The sequence below is a fragment of the Mustela erminea genome, chromosome 2 (assembly GCF_009829155.1).
Source record: "Mustela erminea isolate mMusErm1 chromosome 2, mMusErm1.Pri, whole genome shotgun sequence".
Lineage (NCBI taxonomy): Eukaryota > Metazoa > Chordata > Mammalia > Carnivora > Mustelidae > Mustela > Mustela erminea.
The window spans coordinates 76,602,642-76,627,855 of NC_045615.1; the positions used below are offsets into that span (position 1 = coordinate 76,602,642).

Here is a 25,214-nt window from a genome sequence, read left to right on the forward strand (position 1 = left end):
TCACAAAGGCTTTTTGGCTTCATACCTTACATTTAACTAAAGTTGCCTTTATAATCAACTAAACTGTATCAAGCACATTCTCAAGATACAGTAGACACAAAGACAAGTCTAACTGAGCACCTTGGTCAAGTTTATGTAGGTAAGTAAATCCTATCTATACTTAGGCAAATGAACATTCCGGGTTGGAAACTTTTTATTTGGGGATGGTCTTGATAAGTATTTTATTCACTAAAAGCTCAGCTAATTTTTTTTAAACATTAAGTCTTTTTTAAAAACTGCCATTGCCTTTATTTCCTTTTATTTATTTTTTTAAAAGATTTTATTTATTTATTTGACAGAGATCACAAGTAGGCAGAGAGGCAGGCATAGAGAGAGGAGGAAGCAGGCTCCCTGTTGAGCAGAGAGCCTGATGCGGGGCTCGATCCCAACACCCTGGCATCATGCCCTGAGCTGAAGGCAGAGGCTTTAACCCACTGTGCCACCCAGGCGCCCCACCTTTATTTCCTTTTAAAGTTCAAAAATATTTAAGGAGAGTAATGAGAGACTTAATGTAAAACTTTTTTTTTTAAAAGATTTTATTTATTTATTTGACAGAAAGGGGGGGGACACAAACAGGGGGAGTAGGAGTGGGATAAGCAGGCTCCCTGCTGAGCAGGGACTCGATCCCAGGACCCCGGGACCATGATCTGAGCCAAAGGCAGGCGCTTAACTACTGAGCCACCCCGGTGCCCCTTAATGTAAAACTTTTAAAAGCACTCCTTTTTTGAGTCACGGCTTGCCTTTCAAAGTTACTTTGAAAATTGAGCTTTTTTTTTTTTTAAGATTTTATTTATTTATTTGACAGAGAGAGATCACAGTAGGAGAAAGGAAGGGAAGAGATCACAGAGAGAGAGGAAGGGAAGCAGGCCCCCTGCTGAGCAGAGAGCCCGATGTGGGACTCGATCCCAGGACCCTGAGATCATGACCTGAGCCAAAGGCAGCGGCTTAACCCACTGAGCCAACCAGGCGCCCCGAGCTTTTTTTTTTTTTTTAAAGAAGGAATAACTGATATAAACTTGAAAATACAGTCAAAAGTGCATATCTTTTCCACCGTGAATTTATGAGACAGCCTGCACATTGTAGCAATGGTCCCTTTCTATAGTTTTACAAACATGTTCAGATATTCCAATTTCAATGCCATTTTGGATAGAAAAGTCTTTATGCATAAAGAATAAGGTACAGGCACCTGGGTGGCTCAGTCGGTTGAGTGTCTGACTCTTGATTTTGGCTCAGGGCAGTATGTCAGGGCTCTAAGACCCAGCCCCATGCTGGATTCCATCCTGTGCGTGGAGCCTGCCTCGGGTTCTCTCTCTCCCCCTCTGCCTCTCCCCCTCCATCTGGCCTCGCCTCCCACAGCTCCCCCCACCACACACTCTGTAAACAAATAAATAAATAAATAACTGAATAAAATCTTAACAAAAAAGAATAAAGTAAATTCAGCTGATATTAGCTGATTACACCCATTGCTTTAGGGGTTTTCTGTAAATGATATGTAAGGGTTAGTGTGTGAATACTGTGGCATCTATTTTGACAACCTAGTGGCTTATTTGTTTACTTTTTAATTTTTTCAATATCATAAGGCAAATGACTTCTCTATAACTAAAGTGTTATTTCACTGACAAAATTAGAAAAGCATATTAATAAAGTCAATATGTCTCCTGACAGTTTGGTAACATCCATCAGATCCATCGGAAACAATTCTCAAAATTTCAAATCTAATTAGTTTTATGAGACTACAGTATTGCTCAATTGTTTAATATAGAATTAAAACTTACACAGACTTAAAGTCTTGAAGTCAGCTTCAGGAGAACATTCTCTGTGGCATATTAAAAGGGTAAACAAAATGTGCCAAATAAAAATAAGCAAATTTGAGTAGCAAAATTCTAATCATCAGACATGAAATCACTAGAAAGTTTGTATAAAGAACAATGATAATTTCCAAGATTCAGAGATCACAGTTTGATGGTAGCATAAGATGGTTTGTATCTGAACTTCCAAGCAAAGGTTATGGAAACACTGAATAACAAAGAGCAGAGTGCAGTCCACAGGGAGAAAAAAAATGAAAGAAAAAAATCTTCTTTTCCTTTGATCCTGATCTCCTAACCCAAGTTCCACTGCTATAGTCATCAGGTTTTCAGACTTTTTTCTAAAGTACATGGTTTTTTCTACAGGCAATTAAAATTAAATTTACCCAATCCATTTAAATTAATTATATTCTCTTCATTCACACATCTTTAAAATGTACATAACTTAATACAGGCCAAATGAGTTGTTTTTATGTAAGAATGAATTTACGATGATGTTTCCCATTACTAAAGTTTATCCTTTCCCTTTTCATAATTCTGGGATGAACAGATTCTAAAAAGTGACATTTATCAGTAAACAATATTTATTGTACATTTTTTGTCAGTTATTTTAAAATGTACTATGAAAGGCAGAAATTAAACTAGAGAAGACAGTTTCTTTCCTCAACATCTTCAGTATTAATGAGGAAAGAGAAAACAAATATTTCTTTAACTCACAAAGCAATGTATACTGATTATTATAAGGTGGCATATATATATGAACTTCATTCATTTCAAAATCATTTAGTACCCATAGGTGTAGAGCAAAATACATTGTCAGGTCCCAAGAATGGACCAACATGAAAAGTCAATGTCAGAGCAGAGAAGAGTACATTATAGAAAGCTTCCAATCAAGTAGATGTACAAAAAGAATAAACTTAGCAGGCCCAAGACCATTAGGCTTAGAAAGTCACCCTTTAAGACTGGCCCTTGGCTGGCATGTGGGAACTCGGGTTCTCAGAGTGTCTCTCGTCTACACTAGTGGACAAGGGTGGCTCACTGTGCTTACACTGAGTACACAATTTAGTTTACACGCCACACCTGCTCTTCTTCTATAAATCTGGGATCGTTTTTAGGTTTTTATTTTTTTTTAAACTTTTACTTATTTATTTGAGGTGAGGGGGAGGTTTGACACAAGCATGGAGCGTGGTAGGAGAGGGAGAAGAAGGCTTCCCACTGAGCAGGAAGCCCAATGTCAAGATCAATACCAGGTCCCCAGGATCATGACCTGAACTGAAGGCAGATGTTAATGACTAAGCCACCCAGGCGCCCCAAATATGGGATTTTGTAACATGTGAGGCAGAAAATACCCACAAGTCCCCAATATAAATTGTGGGTACTAAATTTCTAACAGACTTCCTTGTACAGAAATATCACATGTGTGGCTTCTCTCTACTGAGAGAAGAGTGTGCTCTACGTGATCCCTCATGGGAGGGAGTGAGCATAAAGAAATCCACACATGGGTTTCTCTAGACTCCTGGGCCTTTTCTCCTTATGATCTGGCTATATAACCTTCCTAGATAATTGCAATAAATTTTAGCCAAGAGTAAAACTGTATGTTGAATCCCATGAATGCTTCTAGTAAATCTCCAAATGTGGGAGTGGTCCCGGAGACCCCCAACGCCCTGCACCCTTCCACCCCCACGCACCCCTGCACACAAGATGAGTTCAGGCCAGCTGCTGAAGGAATGGAAACAAATTTGTCAATAGACGATGCAGAAAGTCATTTCAAAATCAACACTTTCATCACACACATATTTAACTTACACAAATTAAACTATATCTGTTCAACCAAAAAAAATAGGAAATGAAGAAAAATAAAATCGAAAATCAAAGAAAGAAAACAAATTTGAATAGTAAGGACTGTTCCTTTTCACAGCCCATAATTTTAATTATAGGAGGTTCTTGCCCTAAAAACTGGTTTCAGAACCTAAGCCCTGCATAAGATAAGATTCACTATAGAAAAAATTAAACCAATAATTGATTCTTTTTTTTTTTTTTAACTTACTAGAAACCAATTATTACAAAAGGATACAACTCAGGAACAGCCAGCTGGAAGAGATGCATAGGGAAAGGTATGCAGAAGAGTTACAAAGCATCTGTGTCTCTCTGGATACACCTTCTTCCCAGCACCTCAGTGTGTTCAGCAATCTGGAAGCCCTCTAAACACCCTATGTTAGGGTTTTTGGTTTTTGTTTTTTTTTTAATAAACATGTAATGAATTTTTATTCCCAGGGGTACAGGTCTGTGAATTGCCAGGTTTACACACTTCACAACACTCACCATAGCACATACCCTCCCCAATGTCCATAACCCTGCCACCCTCGCCCGACCCCCCTCCCCCCAGCAACCCTCAGTTTGTTCTATGAGATTAAGAGTCACTTATGGTTTGTCTCCCTCCCGATCCCATATTGTTTCATTTATTTTCCTACCACCCAAAACCCTGTGTTGCATCTCCACTTCCTCATATCAGGGAGAGCATATGATAGTTGTCTTTCTCCAATTGGGTTATTTCGCTAAGCATAATACCCCCTAGTTCCACAAGTGTGGCTTCTCTCTACTGAGAGAAGAGTGTGCTCTGCGTGATCCCTCATGGGAGGGAGTGAGCATAAAGAAATCCACACATGGATTTCTCTAGACTCCTGGGCCTTTTTTCCTTGCAAAAGGCAAGATTCCATTTTCTTTTGATGGCTGCATAGTATTCCATTGTATATATATATACCACATCTTCTTTATCCATTCACCCGTTGATAGGCATCTAGGATCTTTCCATAGTTTTGCAAAAGGCACGTCCTTGCAAAAGGCAAGATTCCATTTCTTTTGACGGCTGCATAGTATTCCATTGTATATATATACCACATCTTCTTTATCCATTCATCCGTTGATAGGCATCTAGGTTCTTTCCATAGTTTGGCTATTGTGGACATTGCTGCTATAAACATTCGGGTGCATGTGCCCTTTGGATCACTACATTTGTATCTTTAGGGTAAATACCCATAGTGCAATTGCTGGGTCATAGGGTAGCTCTATTATCAACTTTTGAGGAAACTCCATGCTGTTTTCCAGCGTGGTTGCACCAGCTTGCATTCCCACCAACAGTGTAGGAGGGTTCCCCTTTCTCCATGTCCTCACCAACATCTATCGTTTCCTGATTTGTTAATTTTAGCCATTCTGACTGGAGTAAGGTGGTATCTCATTGTGGTTTTGATTTGTATTTCCCTGATGCCAAGTGATGTGGAGCATTTTTTCATGTGTCTCTTGGCCGTCTGGATGTCCTCTTTACAGAAATGTCTGTTCATATCCTCTGCCCATTTCTTGATTGGATTATTTGTTCTTTGGGTGTTGAGCTTGCTAAACTCTTTATAGATTTTGGATACTAGCCCTTAATCTGATATGTCGTTTGCAAATATCTTCTCACATTCTGTCAGTTGTCTTTTGATTTTGTTAACTGTTTCCTTTGCTGTGCAAAAGCTTTTGATCTTGATGAAATCCCAATAGATCATTTTTGCCCTTGCTTCCCTTGCCTTTGGCGATGTTCCTAGGAAGATGTTGCTGCGGCTGAGGTCGAAGAGGTTGCTGCCTGTGTTCTCCTCAAGGATTTTGATGGATTCCTTTCGCACATTGAGGTCCTTAATCCATTTTGAGTGTTTTTTCATGCGTGGTGTAAAGAAATGGTCCAATTTCATTTTTCTGCATATAGCTGTCCAATTTTCCCAACACCATTTGTTGAAGAGGCTGTCTTTTTTCCATTGGACATTCTTTTCCTGCTTTGTCAAAGATTAGTTGACCATAGAGTTGAGGGTCTATTTCTGGGCTCTCTATTCTGTTCCATTGATCTATGTGTCTGTTTTTGTGCCAGTACCATACTGTCTTGATGATGACAGCTTTGTAATAGAGCTTGAAGTCCGGAATTGTGAAGCCACCAACTTTGGATCTCTTTTTCAATATTCCTTTGGCTATTCGAGGTCTTTTCTGGTTCCATATAAATTTTAGGATTATTTGTTCCATTTCTTTGAAAAAAATGGATGGGATTTTGATAGGGATTGAATTAAATGTGTAGATTGCTTTAGGTAGTATAGACATTTTCACAATATTTGTTCTTTCACTCCATGAGCATGGAACATTTTTCCATTTCTTTGTGTCTTCCTCAATTTCTTTCATGAGTACTTTATAGGTTTCTGAGTACAAATTCTTTGCCTCTTTGGTTAGGTTTATTCCTAGGTATCTTATGGTTTTGGGTGCAATTGTAAATGGGATTGACTCCTTAATTTCTCTTTTGACTGTCTTGTTGGTGAAAAGAACTGCAACTGGTTTCTGTGCATTGATTTTATATCCTGACAGTTTACTGAATTCCTGTACAAGTTCTAGCAGATTAGAAGTAGAATCTTTTGGGTTTTCCACATAAAGTATCATATCATCTGCAAAGAGTGATAGTTTGACTGCTTCTTTGCCAATTGGGATGCCTTTAATTCCTTTTTGTTGTCTGATTGGTGAGGCTAGGACTTCTAGTACTATGTTGAATAGCAGTGGTGATAATGGACATCGCTGCCGTGTTCCTGATCTTAGCGGAAAAGCTTTCAGTTTTTCTCCATTGAGAAAGATATTTGCAGTCGGTTTTTCATAGATGACTTTGATAATATTGAGGTATGTGCTCTCTATCCCTACACTTTGAAGAGTTTTGATCAGAAAGGGATGTTGTACTTTGTCAAATGATTTTTCAGCATTCATTGAGAGTATCAGATGGTTCTTGTTCTTTCTTTTATTAATGGATTGTATCACATTGATTGATTTGTGGACGTTGAACCAACCTTGCAGCCCTGGAATAAATCCCACTTGGTTGTGGTGAATAATCCTTTTAATGTACTGTTGGATCCTATTGGCTAGTATTTTGGTGAGAATTTTTGCATCTGTGTTCATCCAGGATATTGGACTGTAATTCCCTTTTTTGATGGGATCCTTGTCTGGTTTTGGGATCAAGGTGATGCTGGCCTCATAAAATGAGTTTGGAAGTTTTCCTTCCATTTCTATTTTTTGGAACAGTTTCAGGAGAATAGGAATTAATTCTTCTTTAAATGTTTGGTAGAATCCCCCTGGGAAGCCGTCTGGCCCTGGATTTTTGTTTGGAGATTTTTGATGACTGTTTCAATCTCCTTACTGGTTATGGGTCTGTTCGGGTTTTCTATTTCTTCCTGGTTCAGTTTTGGCAGTTTATATGTCTCAAGGAATGCAGTTTATATGTCTCTAGGAAGCCATTTTTCCAGATTGTCAAATTTGTTGTCGTAGAGTTGCTCATAGTATGTTCTTATAATTGTTTGTATTTCTTTGGTGTTGGTTGTGATCTCTCCTCTTTCATTCATGATTTTATTTATTTGGGTCCTTTCTCTTTTCTTTTTGATAAGTCTGGCCAGGGGTTTATCAATTTTATTAATTCTTTCAAAGAACCAGCTCCTAGTTTCATTGATTTGTTCTACTGTTCTTTTGGTTTCTATTTCATCTATTTCTGCTCTGATCTTTATGATTTCTCTTCTTCTGCTGGGTTTAGGCTTTCTTTGTTGTTCTTTCTCCAGCTCCTTTAGTGTAGGGTTAGGTTGTATATTTGAGACCTTTCTTGTTTCTTGAGAAAGGCTTGTTTCGCTATATATTTTCCTCTCAGGACTGCCTTTGCTGTGTCCCACAGATTTTGAACCGTTGTGTTTTCATTATCATTTATTTCCATGAATTTTTTCAATTCTTCTTTAATTTCCTAGTTGACCCATTCATTCTTTAGAAGGATGCTGTTTAGTCTCCATGTATTTGGGTTCTTTCCAAATTTCCTCTTGTGACTGAGTTCTAGGTTCAGAGCATTGTGGTCTGAAAATATGCAGAATGATCCCAATCTTTTGATACTGATTGAGAACTCATTTATGACCCAGGATGTGATCTACTCTGGAGAATGTTCCATGTGCACTAGAGAAGAATGTGTATTCTGTCGCTTTGGGATGGAATGTTCTGAACATATCTGGGATGTCCATCTGATCAAGTGTGTCATTTAAGGCCTTTATTTCCTAGTTCATCTTTTGCTTGGATGGTCTGTCCATTTCAATGAGAGGAGTGTTAAAGTCCCTTACTATTATTGTATTATTGTCAATGTATTTCTTTGATTTTGTTATTAATTGGTTTATATAGTTGGCTGCTCCCATTTAGGGGCATAGATATTTAAAATTGTTAGTGCTTCTTGTTGGACAGACTTTTTGAGTATGATATATCATGTCCTTCCTCATCTCTTATTATAGTCTTTGGCTTAAAATCTAATTGATCTGATATAAGGATTGCCACCCCAGCTTTCTTCTGATGTCCATTAGCATGGTACATTGTTTTCTACCCCCTCACTTTAAATCTGGAGGTGTCTTCGGGTCTAAAATGAGTTTCTTGTAGGCAGCATATTGATGGGTTTTGGTTTTTTATCCATTCTGATACCTTGAGTCTTTTGATTGGGGCATTTACCCCATTAACATTCTGAGTAACTATTGAGAAATATGAGTTTAGTGCCATTGTATTGACTGTAGGGTGACTGTTACTGTATATTGTCTCTGTTCTTTCTGGTCTACTACTTTTAGGGTCTCTCTTTGCTTAGAGTACTCATTTCAATATTTCCTATAGAGCTGGTTTGGTGTTTGCAAATTCTTTCAGTTTTTGTTTGTCCTGGAAGCTTTTTCTCTCTCCTTCTATTTTCAATGATAGCCTAGCTGGATATAGTATTCTTGGCGGTATGTTTTTCTCATTTAGTACTCTCATTTAGTACTCTGAATATATCATGCCAGTTCTTTCTGGCCTGCCAGGTCTCTGTGGATAAGCCCGCTGCCAATCTAATATTTTTACCATTGTATGTTACAAACCTCTTGTCCTGGACTGCTTTCAGGATATTCTTTGTCACTGACACTTGTAAATTTTACTATTAGATGACAGATGACCTATTCTTGTTGATTTTCTCTGCACTTCCTAAATTTTGATGCTTCTTCCCTTTGGATATTAGGGAAATTCTCTATAATAATTCCCTCCCATATACCTTCTGCTCCCCTATCTCTTTTTTCTTCTTCTGGAATCCCAATTATTCTAATGTTGTATCATCTTGTGGTGTCACTTATCTCTCGAATTCTCCCCTCATGGTCCAGTATTTGTCTCTCTTTTGCTCATCTTCTTTATTCTCCATCATTTGGTCCTCTATATCACTAATTCTTTCTTCTGCCTCATTTATCCTAGCCGTAAGAGCCTCCATTATTGATTGCACCTCATTAATAGCTTTTTTTATTTCAATTTGGTTAGATTTTAGTTCTTTTATTTCTACAGAAAGGGCTTTTATCTCTCCAGGGAGCATTTTTCTAATATCTTCCATGCCTTTTTCGAGCCCAGCTAGAACCTTGAGAATCGTCATTCTGAACTCTAGATCTGACATATTACCAATGTCCGTATTGATTAGGTCCCTAGCCTTTGGTACTGCCTCTTGTTCTTTTTTTTGTGGTGAGTTTTTCTGCCTTGTCATTTTGTCCAGATAAGAATATATGAAGGAGCAAATAAAATACTAAAAGGGTGGCAAATACCGCAGGAAAATGTGCTTTAACCAAATCAGAAGAGACCCCAAATCGGGGGGGGGGGGGGCAAAAAGAAGTTCAGAAAAAAAATTTTTTTAATGAAGACAAATAAAGAAAAATATAAAAAAGAATACACACATACACACACACACACACACACACACACACACACACACAGTGACTGGTGACTGGTGACTAGCACAGGGTCACCCACCTAATCTTGGGAGTATTTTGGTCTCTCAGAAGAAACTACCTCCCAACATTTTAAAGAATGAAAAACATATATAAAAGTAAACACAATGAAGGGATGGAATATGCCTATAAAGATGAAAAAAAAATTTTTTTAATTTCTAAAAAAAGGAGTTGATAAAGTAAGTTGGTTGGGAGAATAAAGGAAAAGAAAGTGGAGAGAATTTGCTCAGGCTGGAGACTAGAACAAGCCCAGAGCTAGATTTAGGGTATATTTTGATCTATTAGAAGAAGTTGTACCCCAAATTTTTTAGAAGAAAAAACCCTATGTGTATACAAAAAATAAAGTTAAATACAATGAAGGATAAAACATGACTATAATAATGACGGTTTAAAAAGATTGTTTTTTTTTTAGGAAAGGTATAGTTAAGATAAACTAGTTAAAAAACGTTAAAAGAGGAAAGGGTAAAAGTTAATAAAAAAAATTTAGCAGAAGAAAAAAAAAATAAAATAAAAAAAAATTAAATAACTGCCAGACTAAAAAATCATGGGGAGAAAGCCATGAATTCCATGCTTTGCTTTCTCCTCCTCTGGAATTCCACTGTTCTCCTTGGTAAGTGAACCTGGTCTTTGCTGGATTTCTTGTGATCTTCTAGGGGAAGGGCCTGTTGTAGTGATTCTCAAGTGTCTTTGCCAGAGGCAGAATTGCACCGCCCTTACCAGGGGCAGTCTAAGTATTCTGCTCAGGTTCGCTTTCAGAAGCTTTTGTTCCCTGAACGCTTTCCAGAGTCCAGAGGACGGCAATGAAAATGGCAGCCTCCCAACCTCTGGCCAGGAGGAGCCGAGAGTTCGGGGCCCCACTCCTCAGTGCGCCCTCGGTGAAAAGCGCTCAATCACTCCCGTCTCCCTGACCTCTGGCTGCGCTCCGAGCTCAGGCTGTGACCGGTTTAAGGTAACCCTGAGCTGAGAGCTCACTCCTTGGCTCTGTCTCTGCAGCCGGCTTCCCCGCTCTAATACCTGTGAGCTCTGCAACACTCAGACACTCTCGATTCTTCTGTGACCCCAGGGGACCTGGCGACATGCTGACCCCGCGTGGACTTCACCCTGGTTTAGCCTCTGGAGCGATGTCCCTCAGTAGAGCAGACTTTTAAAAGTCCAGATTTTGTGCTCTGTGGCTCTGCTGCTTGCCGGGAGCCAGTCTCTCTCCCTACAGTGTATCTTCCCGTCGCTTTGGATTCATTTCTCCGCTGGTCCTACCTTTCAGAAAGTGGTCAATTTTCTGTTTCTAGAATTGTTGCTCTTCTTCTATTCAATATCCTGTTGAGTTTGTAGGTGTTTGCAATGGTTAGATAAGCTATCTAGCTGATCTCCTGCTACCTGATGTCCTCTCAGCCTGCTACTTCTCCGCCATCTTGACTCCTCCCCCCCACCCCCCAATGATTGATTCTCATGTGAATCAATAGGCTCTGGGATCCTGGGATTGAGTCCCGCATCAGGCTCCCAGCTCAACGGGGAGCCTGCTTCTCCCTCTTTTGCTGTCTCTCTCCCTGTCAAATAAATAAAAATTTAAAAAATAATCATAGTAAATAAATAAATAAAAATAAAAGCAATGAGTAACTGCAAAATAAATACCTGGGTATAATCTACTTATGAAATTGAGGTGAGGTAGAACCCAAGGAAAGTTGCAAATACTCCAAAACTGTACGCCTGAGTGATCAGTCCCATGGATACTAACAAGAACTGAAAAGCCAATGTCTACATGAAGGAAACCGTAAACCAACTTGGTAACTTTCACATACAAAAAAGAGACCTGAAAAGAAATGTCCTTTTGGAATTAAAAACCAGAGTTAAGGAGAGAATGAAAGATGAGTGGTTAAGCATTGATTTGGAAGCCCTGAATGTTGGTACCTAATATCCAAAAAATAGAGTATAGAAGGAGAAAATCTGACAGACTAACCCTCTAGAAGCTTTGATTCCCAAAGCAGACAAAACCATAGAGATAGGCACATCTAGTCCATCAGGTTTGTTGGCCAACAGTTCGCAACTCTCCATCTTTAAGTCATATAATAACACAGTGGAAAGGTGGCAAACTATAACCCTCACATATAATTCACAGAAGGTCTTTACATGACACAGAACAGTACCAGTAAGAGTGATTTGCAGCATGCCACCTGAGTTAAGGAGTGTTTAGAAAAAGAAGTCTTCTCCAAGAAGCTGATGTCTACTTGTTCCTGAAACATTTAGGTTCCTCACTCAAAATTTCTAGCCAAGGCTCTTACTTCCTATCATCCAAACATAAACAAAAGAACTAGCTCAAAAGGAGCCACACATCTATGTTGTACATGCTTCTGTCTTACTGTAGCTCACTTTCAAGAATTCTGCCAAAATTCTCATGTTGCCAGGAGGCAGGATCACTGGAATTGGGATATCTCCCTGTTACAGACCAAGCTGCATCTGGCACCCATAACTGCTCTGGCAACAAAAGACCTGGCAAGGAATGCCATCCAAACCATGGACACAAATATTGCAGTAGAGGATGCTTTCTGACTTTAAAACAAACAAAACAAAACAACTGGGGGTTTTCCGTTGATCAGATTTTCTTGCAGCTGGTCTTATATATCCAGAGGCCCAGAGAGTCAATAGAACTAAGAACTCACCCTGGAGGGAAGCCCTTCAGAAAAGGACTCTTGGTCACTCCAGAGGATCTTTCAGGAAGCGTGGTCCCTTCCAGAGATGCAGGCCTATAACTGGGCCACCTGGGTGGGCCCTCCGACTCTACTTAGATACTCTACTCCGAGCCCCTCACTCTCCAATTCCCTCACCTCTGAAGCCAGTTCATGGACTATTTAAGAACATGGACAGACACTGAAATTTTCAGTCTGCTGTTGCAGATTCAACCCTGACATTCAACCCTGCTTCAACTCTCTATCGTAAAATCCTAAAATTACATTTTTTATTTTTCTCATGGCACAATTTCTCATTATCAATCTAGTCCTTAAATCACTGGGCTCTTACCCTGCTTGCTTTATAGCCTGTGTAGTCCTTCTAGTCAATGGATTCCTTTTCCTAAATCCAACCTTTTTTTTTTTTTTTTTCACAGGGTTGCAGCCCTGTTCTGTTGGGTTTGCCCCAGGCCAGAAGAGGAAGGTCAGTCCTGCCCTGCCAGCTGGAATTCCTTGGTCCTCTACATGCCATTGGTCCCACTTCTCTGGGGTGCGTAACCAGAATGGTGGATTATACTCCCCACACATCAATTTAGACCCTACTCATAGACCAATCCCCTGGATTCTCATCTACCCTTGAACTCAAATCATACACTAAACCTGGACCTGTTTCTGGTTCAGATGCTCATATCTCCTGGCCAAGAGCATCCACTTGGACCACCACCGGATCCAAACTTCCCTAGTCTGAACCTTCTCACCTCCAGGAAAGCTTCCTAAACTTTTCTTATCATATTTTCATAATTGAGTATTCTTCCAGATTGATTCAAAATCTATCTTCAGTTTCTTAACCTTGCCTTCAGCGCTCTTTGTAATTCACACATCTCCTCATACCAGTGCCTGTTTCAAAGCTGCCCATTGCCCATCAAATGTCCAAACTCCTTGGCATGATATACAAGGCCTTCGCAAGCTGACTTGTCTCTTCTCAGCTCAAGCCACTCTACCTTCTTCCCACTGCACTGAGGACTCAGTGTGAGCACTTGACGATTAGTTTTTCTCACTGTAATGTAAATACCTGACATTAAGATTTGGCTGCCCCGACATGTATTGCATGGAGCGCTGGGTGTGGTGCAGAAACAATGAATTTTGGAACACTGGGGAATATAAATAAATAAATAAATAAATAAAGCAAAATTTAAAAGGAAAAAAAAAAAGGCTGTGCTCTCCAGTATACTTCCTGGACCTCAGCCAGGAGATTAGGGAGGGGTATTAACTGTATAGGTATTTCCTGCAGCATTAGTAGTAGTTCTATAATATGAAAGAGTGAATATCACACTATGTTGAAGGTTTCATAACTGGGAGAATGAGGGTTCATGAGCTCTTTAGTAAAACCTAACTTTTACTCTGTATCTAAGACAAAATAGTAATTATTCACTTACTTTAAATATATCTTTATTAATTATAAATTATTGATTTACTTATATAAAGAGATATACTGTTTTTATAAGAATGATAGATGTTTGTCATTAAAGATAAAGCACATTCATAAGTTTAAAAAAAAAAAAAAAAAAGGATTTGACTGCCCCAACATCTACTTCAAAGACCTCCATCTTGAATGACGACATTGACCACCACACAGCTTAAGAGCCTGGCTTAAGAGTCTGGCTGCCCCATTCATAAAGTTCTCTTTTTAGAGAGCTCTGGTAGACATAGATAACTGAACTTCTGACCACTTGTTTTTCCTTCCCATGCTTTATTCCCCACCCACTCTTATATTTTAAATTCATAAAGAGTGAACCCACAAAACCCAGGACACCCCACCCTTAACTCCAATAAAGGCAGAACCCCAGTTTCCATGTGCTTTCATACCCAATCTCTCTCTCCCAAGACCTCACTGTGTGGTCCTAGGCATGCCATGTACCCCCAGGACCCACAAGTAATAAACATTTTTTCAAAGTTCCCTGATGGTTGTTGCTGAGGTTCATCTTGCGATCATAATAAGAACCGTAAGGACCAGTCCAGCCACAACATTGTCCCCAGCTGGGGAAATGTCTCCACAGGCTAGGCAAAAAGTAGCATGGACCCAGGTGAGTGCCCTCAGGAATTCCTCCGGGATACCCGGCACTACTATCCATAGGCTGAGACTGACCCAAACACAAGCACACACCCACACACCCTGTCCCAGGCTGTCTAAAAGCACACATCCCCTTGTCTGGAGCAGGGAATGGCACTCATGCTTCCATCTGAGATGCTCACGTGAGTCAGATTCCATAATGATGAAAGTCTCCCATTTGGATGAGTATCATGTTACTTTTACCGAACATATGCTTTGTATTTAGTCAAATTCATTCTCTGAAAACTGAAACATAAAAGGATCCTGCTTTAAAGAACAAATAATAATAGTAATAACAGCTAACAGTTATTGAGTGTTTATTATGTGTCGCACACTTGGTTAATAAGCACCTTTACACATAATATACAATATATTTCTCAAAACGAGCCTATGAGGTAGGTGCAACATATTAACTACATTTAAAAGATAACGAAACTGAGACATGATCAGAATAACTTATCTAAGTTTTCACAGCTCGTTAAATATTGACGTTCAGGTTCAAACAAAAACAGCTTGATTCCAGAGCCCATCACGTTATACTAACTCAATATCCTTACAACCTTGGTCCCTAGTTGCGAGCTGGTAAGCAGAATTCTAAGAATCACTCCTCATGACTGTTGAGAACACCTTCCAGTTTGCGTGGAGGTGGAACCTGTGAGGGCAGTGAGATATCACTGCTATGATCATGCTATCTCATAAAAGGGAGAATACTCCTGGGGAGCCTCACTGGTCACACAGCTATTTAAAACCCTCAGATTTTCTCTGGCTGGTAAGCAGAGAAGCCAGAGAGCCAGGAAGCGTGAGAAGGATTTGACATGAGAAAGATTTTCCATCTCCCAAGGCTGCCTGATAAGGAACCTGAAGAGATCTAGGGATTGAAAACTGCCTCTAACCAGCAGCCAGCAACAGAACAAATACCTCAGTCCTAGAACCCCAAGGAACTGAATTCAGTCAGGAACCTGAATGAGCTTGAAGCAAACTGATCACTGAAACCTCCAGACGAGAGCCCAGCCTTGCAACACCTTGATATGCCTTCATAAGACACTTAAGCAGAGAACTCAATGCAGACTTCTCACCTCCAGAACAGTAAAACTTTAAAAAGGGTGCTGTCTTAAACCACTAAGGGTATGGTAATTTGTTAGGGGCAAAAGCAGAAAACTAATACCCAACTCCTGGTACCAAACCTTGGGATTCGTTTTCTACTGCTGCACCAAGATTACCACAAACAGAAAAGCTTAAAACAATACTCATTTCTTATCTCATAGTTCTATAGGTTGGAAGTCTCAGTGGGTATGGCTGGATTCTCTGCTTGGAGTTTTTGGGAAGACTGTAGGGATCGGCTTCCAAGCCCCTTCAAGAGGCTGGCCAAATTCCAGCTCCTTGAAGCTGTCTGACCAAGGAAGATCCTCACTGTCTTGTTTTCACTTCAGATGAGATGATAAATGGTGATTTACAATCTACATTGTATTAGCTACATAAAAATAATGCAAATGCCTTTAAGCAGAATATAAATGTTTAATGTAAGGGATTTAGTCTTATATTAAATGAAGGAAGGAAGGAAAAGAATAGAGAAGGGACCAACTATATATTATTTATAAATTTTAACACTAATTCTTGGGTTACAGAGATAATCAGTTTCTCTTATTAAATTGAAAAAAAAAGTTTCTACATTTCTACATTTCCCATTTCATCAGTTTTTCCCAAATCTTAAACCTTCAATCATGTTTTTTTTATATTTATTATACAGCTGCCAGTATACTTCCATTAGTATAACAGATATCAAACTTGCATCAAGAATTTAACACATAAGGAAACCACTTACCATAAATATTTTTCTATTACTTTTACACCTTGTAAAGACATACTAAACCATTAAAAATACAGATGTAAAACACAATAAAGAGAAGAAGTTGGGGAAACTGATGCTCAAAGGGTACTATATAATATTGGTTTGAGGTTTTTAAACCTGTGCTTACAAATCTAGGGCTTTCCTTGAGGGAGTGTTTTTAAGTTTGCAACAAACGACCTTTAAAGGTAAGTCACCTAAAATTACAAAGTGGTAACAACACCTTCTTTGTCCAGAAATATCGCTTCACTGGCAGCTGTTAACATAAAGTGAGAAAAACTTATTCTATGCATACACAAAAGCTCTAATATTAAACTCTAATGATCAGCTCACTAGACCCATGACATCACCTTCCAAATGTGTTCACTGGGGAAGACAGCAACAACATCAGAACGTCGGAAGCAATGAACTCCCGCAAACAGAACTCCTTATACATGTGGGTCATGTTTTATCTCACGAATATACATAACATATTTTATATCATGTTTTATCTCACGAATATACATAACATTTTATTTTCAGTAACAAAGAGTCCCTTACTGACTCTAAAATCTACTGCTTTACTCAATATTGTTAGCCTACTATACTTACCTTAATGGTTTTCTCCTATTGAAATACCTATAGCTCTTGAGCTTTTACCTACACAAAAATTGGAAATATTCCTATCTAACATCACAGTTCTTTAACCAGATGTTTCAGAAAGCTGATTTTTTTTAATTTATCTTAGAAAGATAATATAGTGCATATACTGTTTACATAACATTTTCTATAGAATGTGGAGCAGCATCCCATAATCAGACACATTCACGTCTCTGCACTAAATGTATGAACAGTCATGCTAAATAGGATAAAAACAAAAGGCTACAAAGAGCCTTACATGAGTTCAAGTTAGGTTTTGCTGCTAAATAAGATATATATCTTATTTTATATTTGGTTTTTAGGAATTTGGTTTTCAGAGCTTTTTGGAGTTCAGATTTCCAGATAAAGGTCTACAAACCTAGAGGTAAAAAAAAGGGGGGGTTAGACAACCCATTAGAGTCCTTTTTCTCTAGAGAGATATGATAAATTTATCAGAATGATGGCAGGTGCTCTGGCAATGGTACCAAAGGAAAATGCAATGCCACAGAATTAAAGAAATGTGGGAACAGAGATTCTGAACATGCTAAATCTGTACATGATTGTATGGATAATAGGTACCCTATAATAGCACTGTTTAGCACCACAACTCTTAAGAAAACAGATTTTCTTTGTGGAGGACTACTCCCACACTCCCTTTCATCTAAAAGGGAGTGTCCATAGACAAAAAATAGGACATAATACTAAGATCCAGTCTCTTCCAAACATGAGAACATACTCCTCTCCCGGTCCCCTGCAATCTACTTATTAATATGCAAATTAGAGACAACTTCCAAATCCTGGTGATATGTCAACATAGCCCTCTTTTGGGTTTCAAAATTTCTATGAGATTCGTAAAATACAAAGCCATCTTAAATGTGGACAAAAGAATATGTGTTTCGACTGATTTCTAGGGCGTAACCGAAGGGAAGATTTTGGAAAAACATGATTTTTTTAATCAAAAGTTAAAAAGTAACAAATACGCACATCAAAGCATTAATTATCTAGGCTGTCCTAAAAATTCTTCAAAGAACAAAGCATTTTCAGAATAGTCATTTATCATACAGTAAAGAAATTATAGGCCAAATAATTAGATGAAATTTACTCTAGTCCATGAACATAAATCTTCTTTATATAAAAAGAAAACATGGAATTCTTCAGGTAGAATTTTATGCAAACTTTCAACAATGTCTGGAAAGCCTCCACTGTATGTAAAGAAGTTACATGAAAGCTAGTATTCTTGACTTGTAGAAAATACCACACCTAACTTAAGGAAAAATTCAATAAGTCTACTTTTTTATATTAAACATAAATTAGAGCCATAATTTGTTAACTAAAACAGACCAAAAAGTGAGTAACCACGCAAGAGCTTATATACTCAGATACAAATCCATCAAGCTGCTAATAGAGACTCCTAGCCTGCCTGTTCTCACGTTTAATTTACCACATAGTAACAGCAAAAGGTCTTGGCAAACACAAAAATGTAAACTATCCTGAATACAAACAGAGCCTGTGTCACTATAATATTAAAGAATCAACAGATGGTTGGCATCAGGAGACTGGCACAAATACAAAAAACTAGAAAGACAAGTAAATAAAAAGACAAATGTGTAGAAATTGAACAAGGTATGTCTGAACCTCATTTGCCATATTGAAAAAAATAAACCTCTCATGTCAACACAAAAGTGATCTGGAATCTCTGTCAGGATCTACACATCTGAGGTCTTGGAAATACACAGGCATGGTTAAGTGGTGTGTGAATTACAGAACAGAAAAAGCCTGCCAAACTGCCTGAGAACACCGTGTAAGGAGACTACACTTTTTAACAACAAAGAGGAGGGAGGAAGGAAAGACAAAAGAGGAAGGAAGAAGTGGAGAGGGTGAACAACAAGTGGGTAGAGGAGCAAAGGGGAAAAAAGTGAAGCAAGACGAGGAGAAAGAAGAGGTGAGAGGTTCAACTAGCCTCAGACTCAAAGATTCAGCCTACACATTTCAACCAGATTAAGGCTGAGGTTTCTAGAACAATAGCATGTTCTGACTAAAACTGAAAAAAATACATATATCCTTCTATTATTCCACAGTCCAGCATGTGGAGACAGATATTCCAAAGTGCAGTGAAGTCAGGAACCATAGCCTGAGGTATTCAGAGAGCAGTAAGGAGAGGCTCTCAGGCAGCAATAAGGGGCAGGAACGAAGGGGAAAAAGGGCAAGGTCCAAGTAAAGCGATTAGCAAAGGCACAGATAGGTGGCAGGGGGTTAAAGCACTATAAAAGTATAATGAAAGAGTTAAGTGTGAAGCAGGAAATATTGAGGACAAGTATAGAGAGGTTAGCGGTGGGCCAGTTCTTAGGCTCTGTAGGGCACTTGGATGCACTTTGGAAAAAGAGTGTATGTAGCTCACCATCAACCCAGAGTAGACTCTTGGCAGTCCAGACTCTTCCTAATGGAAAAATTTATTAGCTCAGAGTTCTAGGCAGGGTTCAGACTGGGCAGGCAAAAATGGACACTACTAGATTTCGGGCTTTTTGTGGCTGGAACTGGTATTTTTCTAGCTTCTCAGTCTCTTTTGCTTATAGGAGAAGGCACAAAGAGTTCTTGTATAGCTCCATCTTGCCGGGTTTCTATCTAGCAGAGGACTATCCTGCACAGCTGCCTCCTACCTCCTCCTGGCCTAAGTTCCCTCCCCTTCCATCAAAGGGAAACTCTACTCCTCTGACAGAAAAGTTTATCTCATGTTCATTAGAAACATACTTCCCTCCAGTCCCACATGTGTTGTATTGTTTTGTTTTGTTTTTTAGCTCTGTCCTCAACAGGAAAGCTAAACCATCACCATCTTCCTCATGACGACATATTAAATCACAAGAAGACAGGTATGATGAGAGCCCCAGTTCTCTCAACTGACTGAGAGGTCACAGTTTCCAAACGCCGTGTATGGCTGCTCTTTGTTGAACGTCAGCTGTTTACCAATTTCTGGATCCACAGCTAATACGCAGAACGTGACACAACACTCCTGATACAGTCTGACCAGTGCAGAGTACAAAAGCACTATTCTCTGCCATGATCTCAACACTACTTCTTTTATTGCAGTGTAGGTTTTTGATCTAGCTGCTAAGTAATACTGCTAACCAAAATGTCCATATAAATCAAGTAAACCCTTAAAACGCTTACATCTGAGTCAATATCAAGTCTGGTATCCCCATCTTAGACTTCAAAAATTGACTTTGCATTTAGCCATACTTTATCACATAAGCATTTGGTCTATCATTCTACTTACTAACAGCCTTTGAATATCAACTATATATCTTAAAACACTATCTCTCAGGGCGCCTGGGTGGCTCAGTGGGTTAAGCTGCTGCCTTCGGCTCAGGTCATGATCTCAGGGTCCTGGGATCAAGTCCCGCATCGGGCTCTCTGCTCAGCAGGGAGCCTGCTTCCCTTCCTCTCTCTCTCTGCCTGCCTCTCTGCCTACTTGTGATCTCTCTCTGTCAAATAAATAAATAAGTAAATCTTTAAAAAAAAACAAAAACAAAAACAAAACACTATCTCTCATACCCACTTGGATGGCTACTACTAAAGAAAACACTAACAAGGGGCACCTGAGTGGCTCAGTGGTTAAGCCTCTGCCTTCAGCTCAGGTCACGATCTCGGGGTTCTGGGATCGAGCTCCGCATCGGGCTCTCTGCTCAGCAGCAAGCCTGCTTCCCCCTCTCTCTCTGCCTGCCTCTCTCCCTACTTGTGATCTCTCTCTGTCAAATAAACAAATTAAATCCTAAAAAAAAAATTAAACAATAAATAAAAATAATAAATAAATAAAAATAAATAAATAAATAAAGAAAACACTAACAAGTTTTGGCAAGGACGTAGAAAAATTGGAACCTTTGTGCAACACTGGTGGGTAAAATGGCACAACCACTGTGGAAAATACTATAGAGGTTCCTTAAAAAGACTAAAATAATAATAATAATAATAAATCCAGTAGTATGATTCAGTAAACTCACTTCTAGGTATATACTCAAAAGAATAGAAAGCAGGATCTCAAAAAAAAAAAAAAAAAGGTTTGCACGTCCATGTTCATAACAGCACAATTCACAATAACTAAGTGGAAGTAACCCAAATGTCCATCAACAGAAGAATGGATAAACAAAATAGGGTGTACACGCACAATGAAATAAAATTGTTTTAAAAAGTTAGGAAATCCCATCACATGCTACAACATGGATGAATCTTGAAAACATTAAGCAAACTGAAAGAAGGCAGCCACAGAAAGACAAACACTGTATGATTCCACTTACATGAGGTATCTAAAGTAACCAAACTCATAGAAACAGAAAGTAGAATGACAGTTACCAGGGGCTGGGGAGAGGAGGATATAGGAGCTGTTTAATGGGTACAGAGTTTCAGATCTGCAAGTCTCTTCTAGGTTTACGTAACCATTCAATATTAAATATTTGACCTAACTCAAGCTCTATCATACACTACCCGTTTCTAGTGTTTGCCACCTCCCTAACTTAACTACTTCCAAGCAATGTGTCTGGTATTTCATTCCAAAACTCTGTAATTGAAGAACTTGATCATTTCCAAAATTTACCTTTTCCCCAGTGGGGACTTCTTCGCCCTATTCTCCATGACTTCTCAAAAAATAATAAACAGTTTCTTCAAGAACAGCTTTTCTTTCAGCACCAAGTATATTATTTTTTCTGGAACTGCGGAGAGAATCTAATTTAAACAGGTGCTTTTTTACTAGCTCCTCATGCATCTTGGGATATTATCTACATTTTATAAAATGTTTATCCAGATTTGGGGCTATTGTCATTAAAGAAGATTTTCCCAACTGAACAAGTAATCAAAATCAGGAACTCAAAAATCCAACAGTAAAAATTCCATTATTTGAATCAGAAGATTAATATATGAAGTCCATACTAATGACTTTCATCCCAGAACAACAAAACTTGGAAACTGGGAGTAGGAAGTGGAGGTAGTAAAATGTTATCTTTTCTTTGTCTTTACTTGTTAAATGAAAAAGAGATAAATATGTAGAATTTAAAATAGGATGTCTGCTTCAAAATCTCAAGAGAAGATTTTAAAAATGAAACATCTGAGTTAACTCCATATGACTGGTCTCAGTTGTCACCGCCTTCCTAACAATAAAGGATATTATTTCAATATGAAAATAATAGCCAATTTAAATCACAGCCATTGTACCTAATGGTAAAACACATAAAGGTTGACATTAAAATCAGGAATAAGACAAGATTTCTTATCACACCACCATTAGTTAACACTGTTCCGAAAATGTCTTCCTTATTCTTGTCCAATACTGAAGCATCTGTAGGTACATCTGAGAAAGCTAGTCCCTGGCTATAGGTTTCTATGTCTTTCTGAAGCAAAAGAGGCTCCGGGCCTACTGCCTAAGGCCTGAGACGAGAGGCAATGGCAGTGTCTTGTAAGGAAGAGGAAGAAGGCTGCTCCTGCCATAAGTGTGGCCTGTGGGGCAGGCAGCAGAATCATCTGCCTTGCTCTCAGGCAGCAGGTCACAGCATGGGACTGTGGACGGGCTCTCTTCTAGCAGGCAGTGGATGGACAGTGCTCTTTGCCTATGGTGATGTCAAGAGGCACCCCCCTGAAGAACTGACGGGGATATCTGAAGGGGACTGCGTGGCCAAATCAGGTGACTGAAGGAATGTGGCCAAACCTTCTGCCTCTCCCTATTAATCAACCCAGGACCCTGGCTCAGACCACCCTGGAAGTCAAAGCCTGTGTCACACGAACACGGAAAACAGACTGAAACAAAGATAGGGAAAGCTTTCAGCTTGCATGCCAATTCCAGCTGCTCCACGGTACCTGCCTGGAGTGCTGTGCTGACGATGATCTGGAGAGAAGGCAGCCAGGTTGCCTTCACCAGACACAGAAATAGAAATATAGGTCAGGGGTTTCTTCCCCAACCAGTGTCAGTCAGTCCCAACACTTCAAATAACTCAGGGACAACCCTGAAGCCATAGGTTTCACTTGTGCCCAGGAGGCCAAGCAACTAAGAAGGTTGAGCATGGTTTCTCAGGGCCAGGCCAAGTTAGAATGGGACTCGCCACAGTGTCTATGAGAAAACTGGCCAAACAGAAAGACTGAGCCAGAGTTAAATGTCAAAGGAAATATGCTGGAAAATGATTAATCTAAGGGCAAGGGGAAAGTGTAATGTGGACAAAGCAATGAAATTAGTGGCAGATTCAGTAAACAGCAATAAACAAGGAGCAAAGCACAAATGGGTGAGCATTTTGGTAGCTACTTCTTAAACAAGAAAATGCTTCCAGGTATTTATTTTTTATAGGGAATAGCTGTTTAAACAGTAGGTACCATGTTGGACTGGATAAGTAATTTAAGTAAAGTTATTTCTAAAGCATTTTTATGAAGCTATAAAACCATCAATATTTCAAGAGTATACAGTTCACTCTGCTATGATGTTTGCTCAGAAAGTATCAGTTGGGTTCCAGTGTGACTACAGAAAAATTTCAGCATAACACAAATTTTGCAACTGCTTGTGCAAATTTTGTCTCCCAGAAACACTAAGTGGATGAAGAAAACTGCACCTAGTTGAACTGAGCCGCAAAGAAATACACAAAACACATCCACCTCAAATATCTACCACCTACCTCAGTTTACCATCTGTGTTATAAGACATACCCACCCATTTGGGGTTTTACAACCTTCCATCCAATTTCAGATAATACTCCTTCCACCACCTCTTCAAAACTCACAAGTTGCAACCCTCCTGACATATACTTCCACAAACATAGTTCAGGTCTTTTTAAAAGCAAAATGACATATTTATAATAGTATTTACATATTGCATAACCATTTAATATGTGTAAAACTACTACCGTTTTTACTAGATTCTTATATTTTATTTTATATGTCACTGGAGAATTTTTTCACATCATGTCCCTAACCCCATTTTTCCCATAAATCTCTTAGATTTTACTAAGCAATTTTGCACAGCACACTGAATTCTGGGAACACACATATCACATTATAGCAGGCCTGACTATATAGCCAAATAGCTAAAGAGAAACAAGATCCAAAAACATAAAGACCCTACAGAGTAAAAAAGTTGAAAAACAAAACAAAACAAAACAAAACACAAAAACCAACCATGAAATAAATCCCAGGTCTGATGTATATTTCAGGAAAAAATTAAAATTTTATAAGCTTTATTTAGTGGAGATAAATCTGATGAAGAATCCAAGTATTCTACTTATAACAAGTCTTTGGAATCCCCAGGACACAAAGGAATGTGTGTCAAATTTTAGAAAAATAAAAACCACCTTCATTCTCTATTGCTATAGGAACTAGGATGTATGCTGTTTTATGTAACTTAAGTAAAATACTGGAGAGAAATTTATAATGTCATATAGAATCAGTCAAATCCACAGGAATCCTTAAAAACAAAACAAACTCTTACACGGCATTCATTTTAAGACTCAAAAGAGTTGTGTCATTGAGACTCATCCAGAAAAGCCTCATCTGAGAAGTATCACATATAATTTATTATAAATGAAAAATATTTTATAAGAAGCATAAAGACTTGCTTGCTGGAAATGACTCCAATCCTAACTGAGACAAGGTAGGTTCCACGAATCAGAGTTCAGAATCGTAAGCTTAATAAATAAAAGAGCATGAGGTGAGTTCACCTATATTTTTATAGCACCAAATAAACAGAAGACTCTGTTCTTGAAACACTCATGACCTTTACAAATAGCAAACAGTATTCTCCCCCAAACACCCATATTTCTGATCATGGCTTCTTTCATGTGCCACATCATTCAAGTTGGAATTGCCAGGGAACTAATCAAGTTAACATTTGTTTAGCTTAGCAGACATTTATGTGGCCAGCTGCTGTGATAACCATATTCTGTTCCTGGGATAACTTTCCAATTTAGCAATTCAGTTGTTTTTCCACTCCTGGTACCAAAGTTAATTCCAGGCTGTCTGAATTATTTCAATTAAAATGGCCTTATCTTTATACAAACTTCATGTTTAATGCCCAGGAAATCATAAAATGTGGTATGTACGGATCTCTGGCCACATGACAAGACAGTATAAAATAAGGAAATAGTCTTTAAATATTTTTAAAAAACTGACAACTTTGCTTTCAGATCAGAGGTCAGTGAAGTCACCCAGGTAAATCTGAAATCTCAAATAAATATTACCTATTTTCAATAATTATATTTATATTATTGTATCATGTTATATTAAGCCATATTATATTATATTATTATTATTTATAATTCCCATAATGGTAACTAAACATTCCATAGAGAGTAGTATAATTTTTTTCAGCAAAAGTAA

At 38.6% G+C, this 25,214-nt stretch overlaps 1 protein-coding gene across 1 annotated transcript in view; it reads right to left on the minus strand.

Moving 5' to 3' along the window:
* PRDM5 (PR/SET domain 5) overlaps positions 1-25,214 on the minus strand; it is a 225,296-nt gene that overhangs the window by 146,513 nt on the left and 53,569 nt on the right. The gene's annotated exons all lie outside the window — the stretch shown is intronic.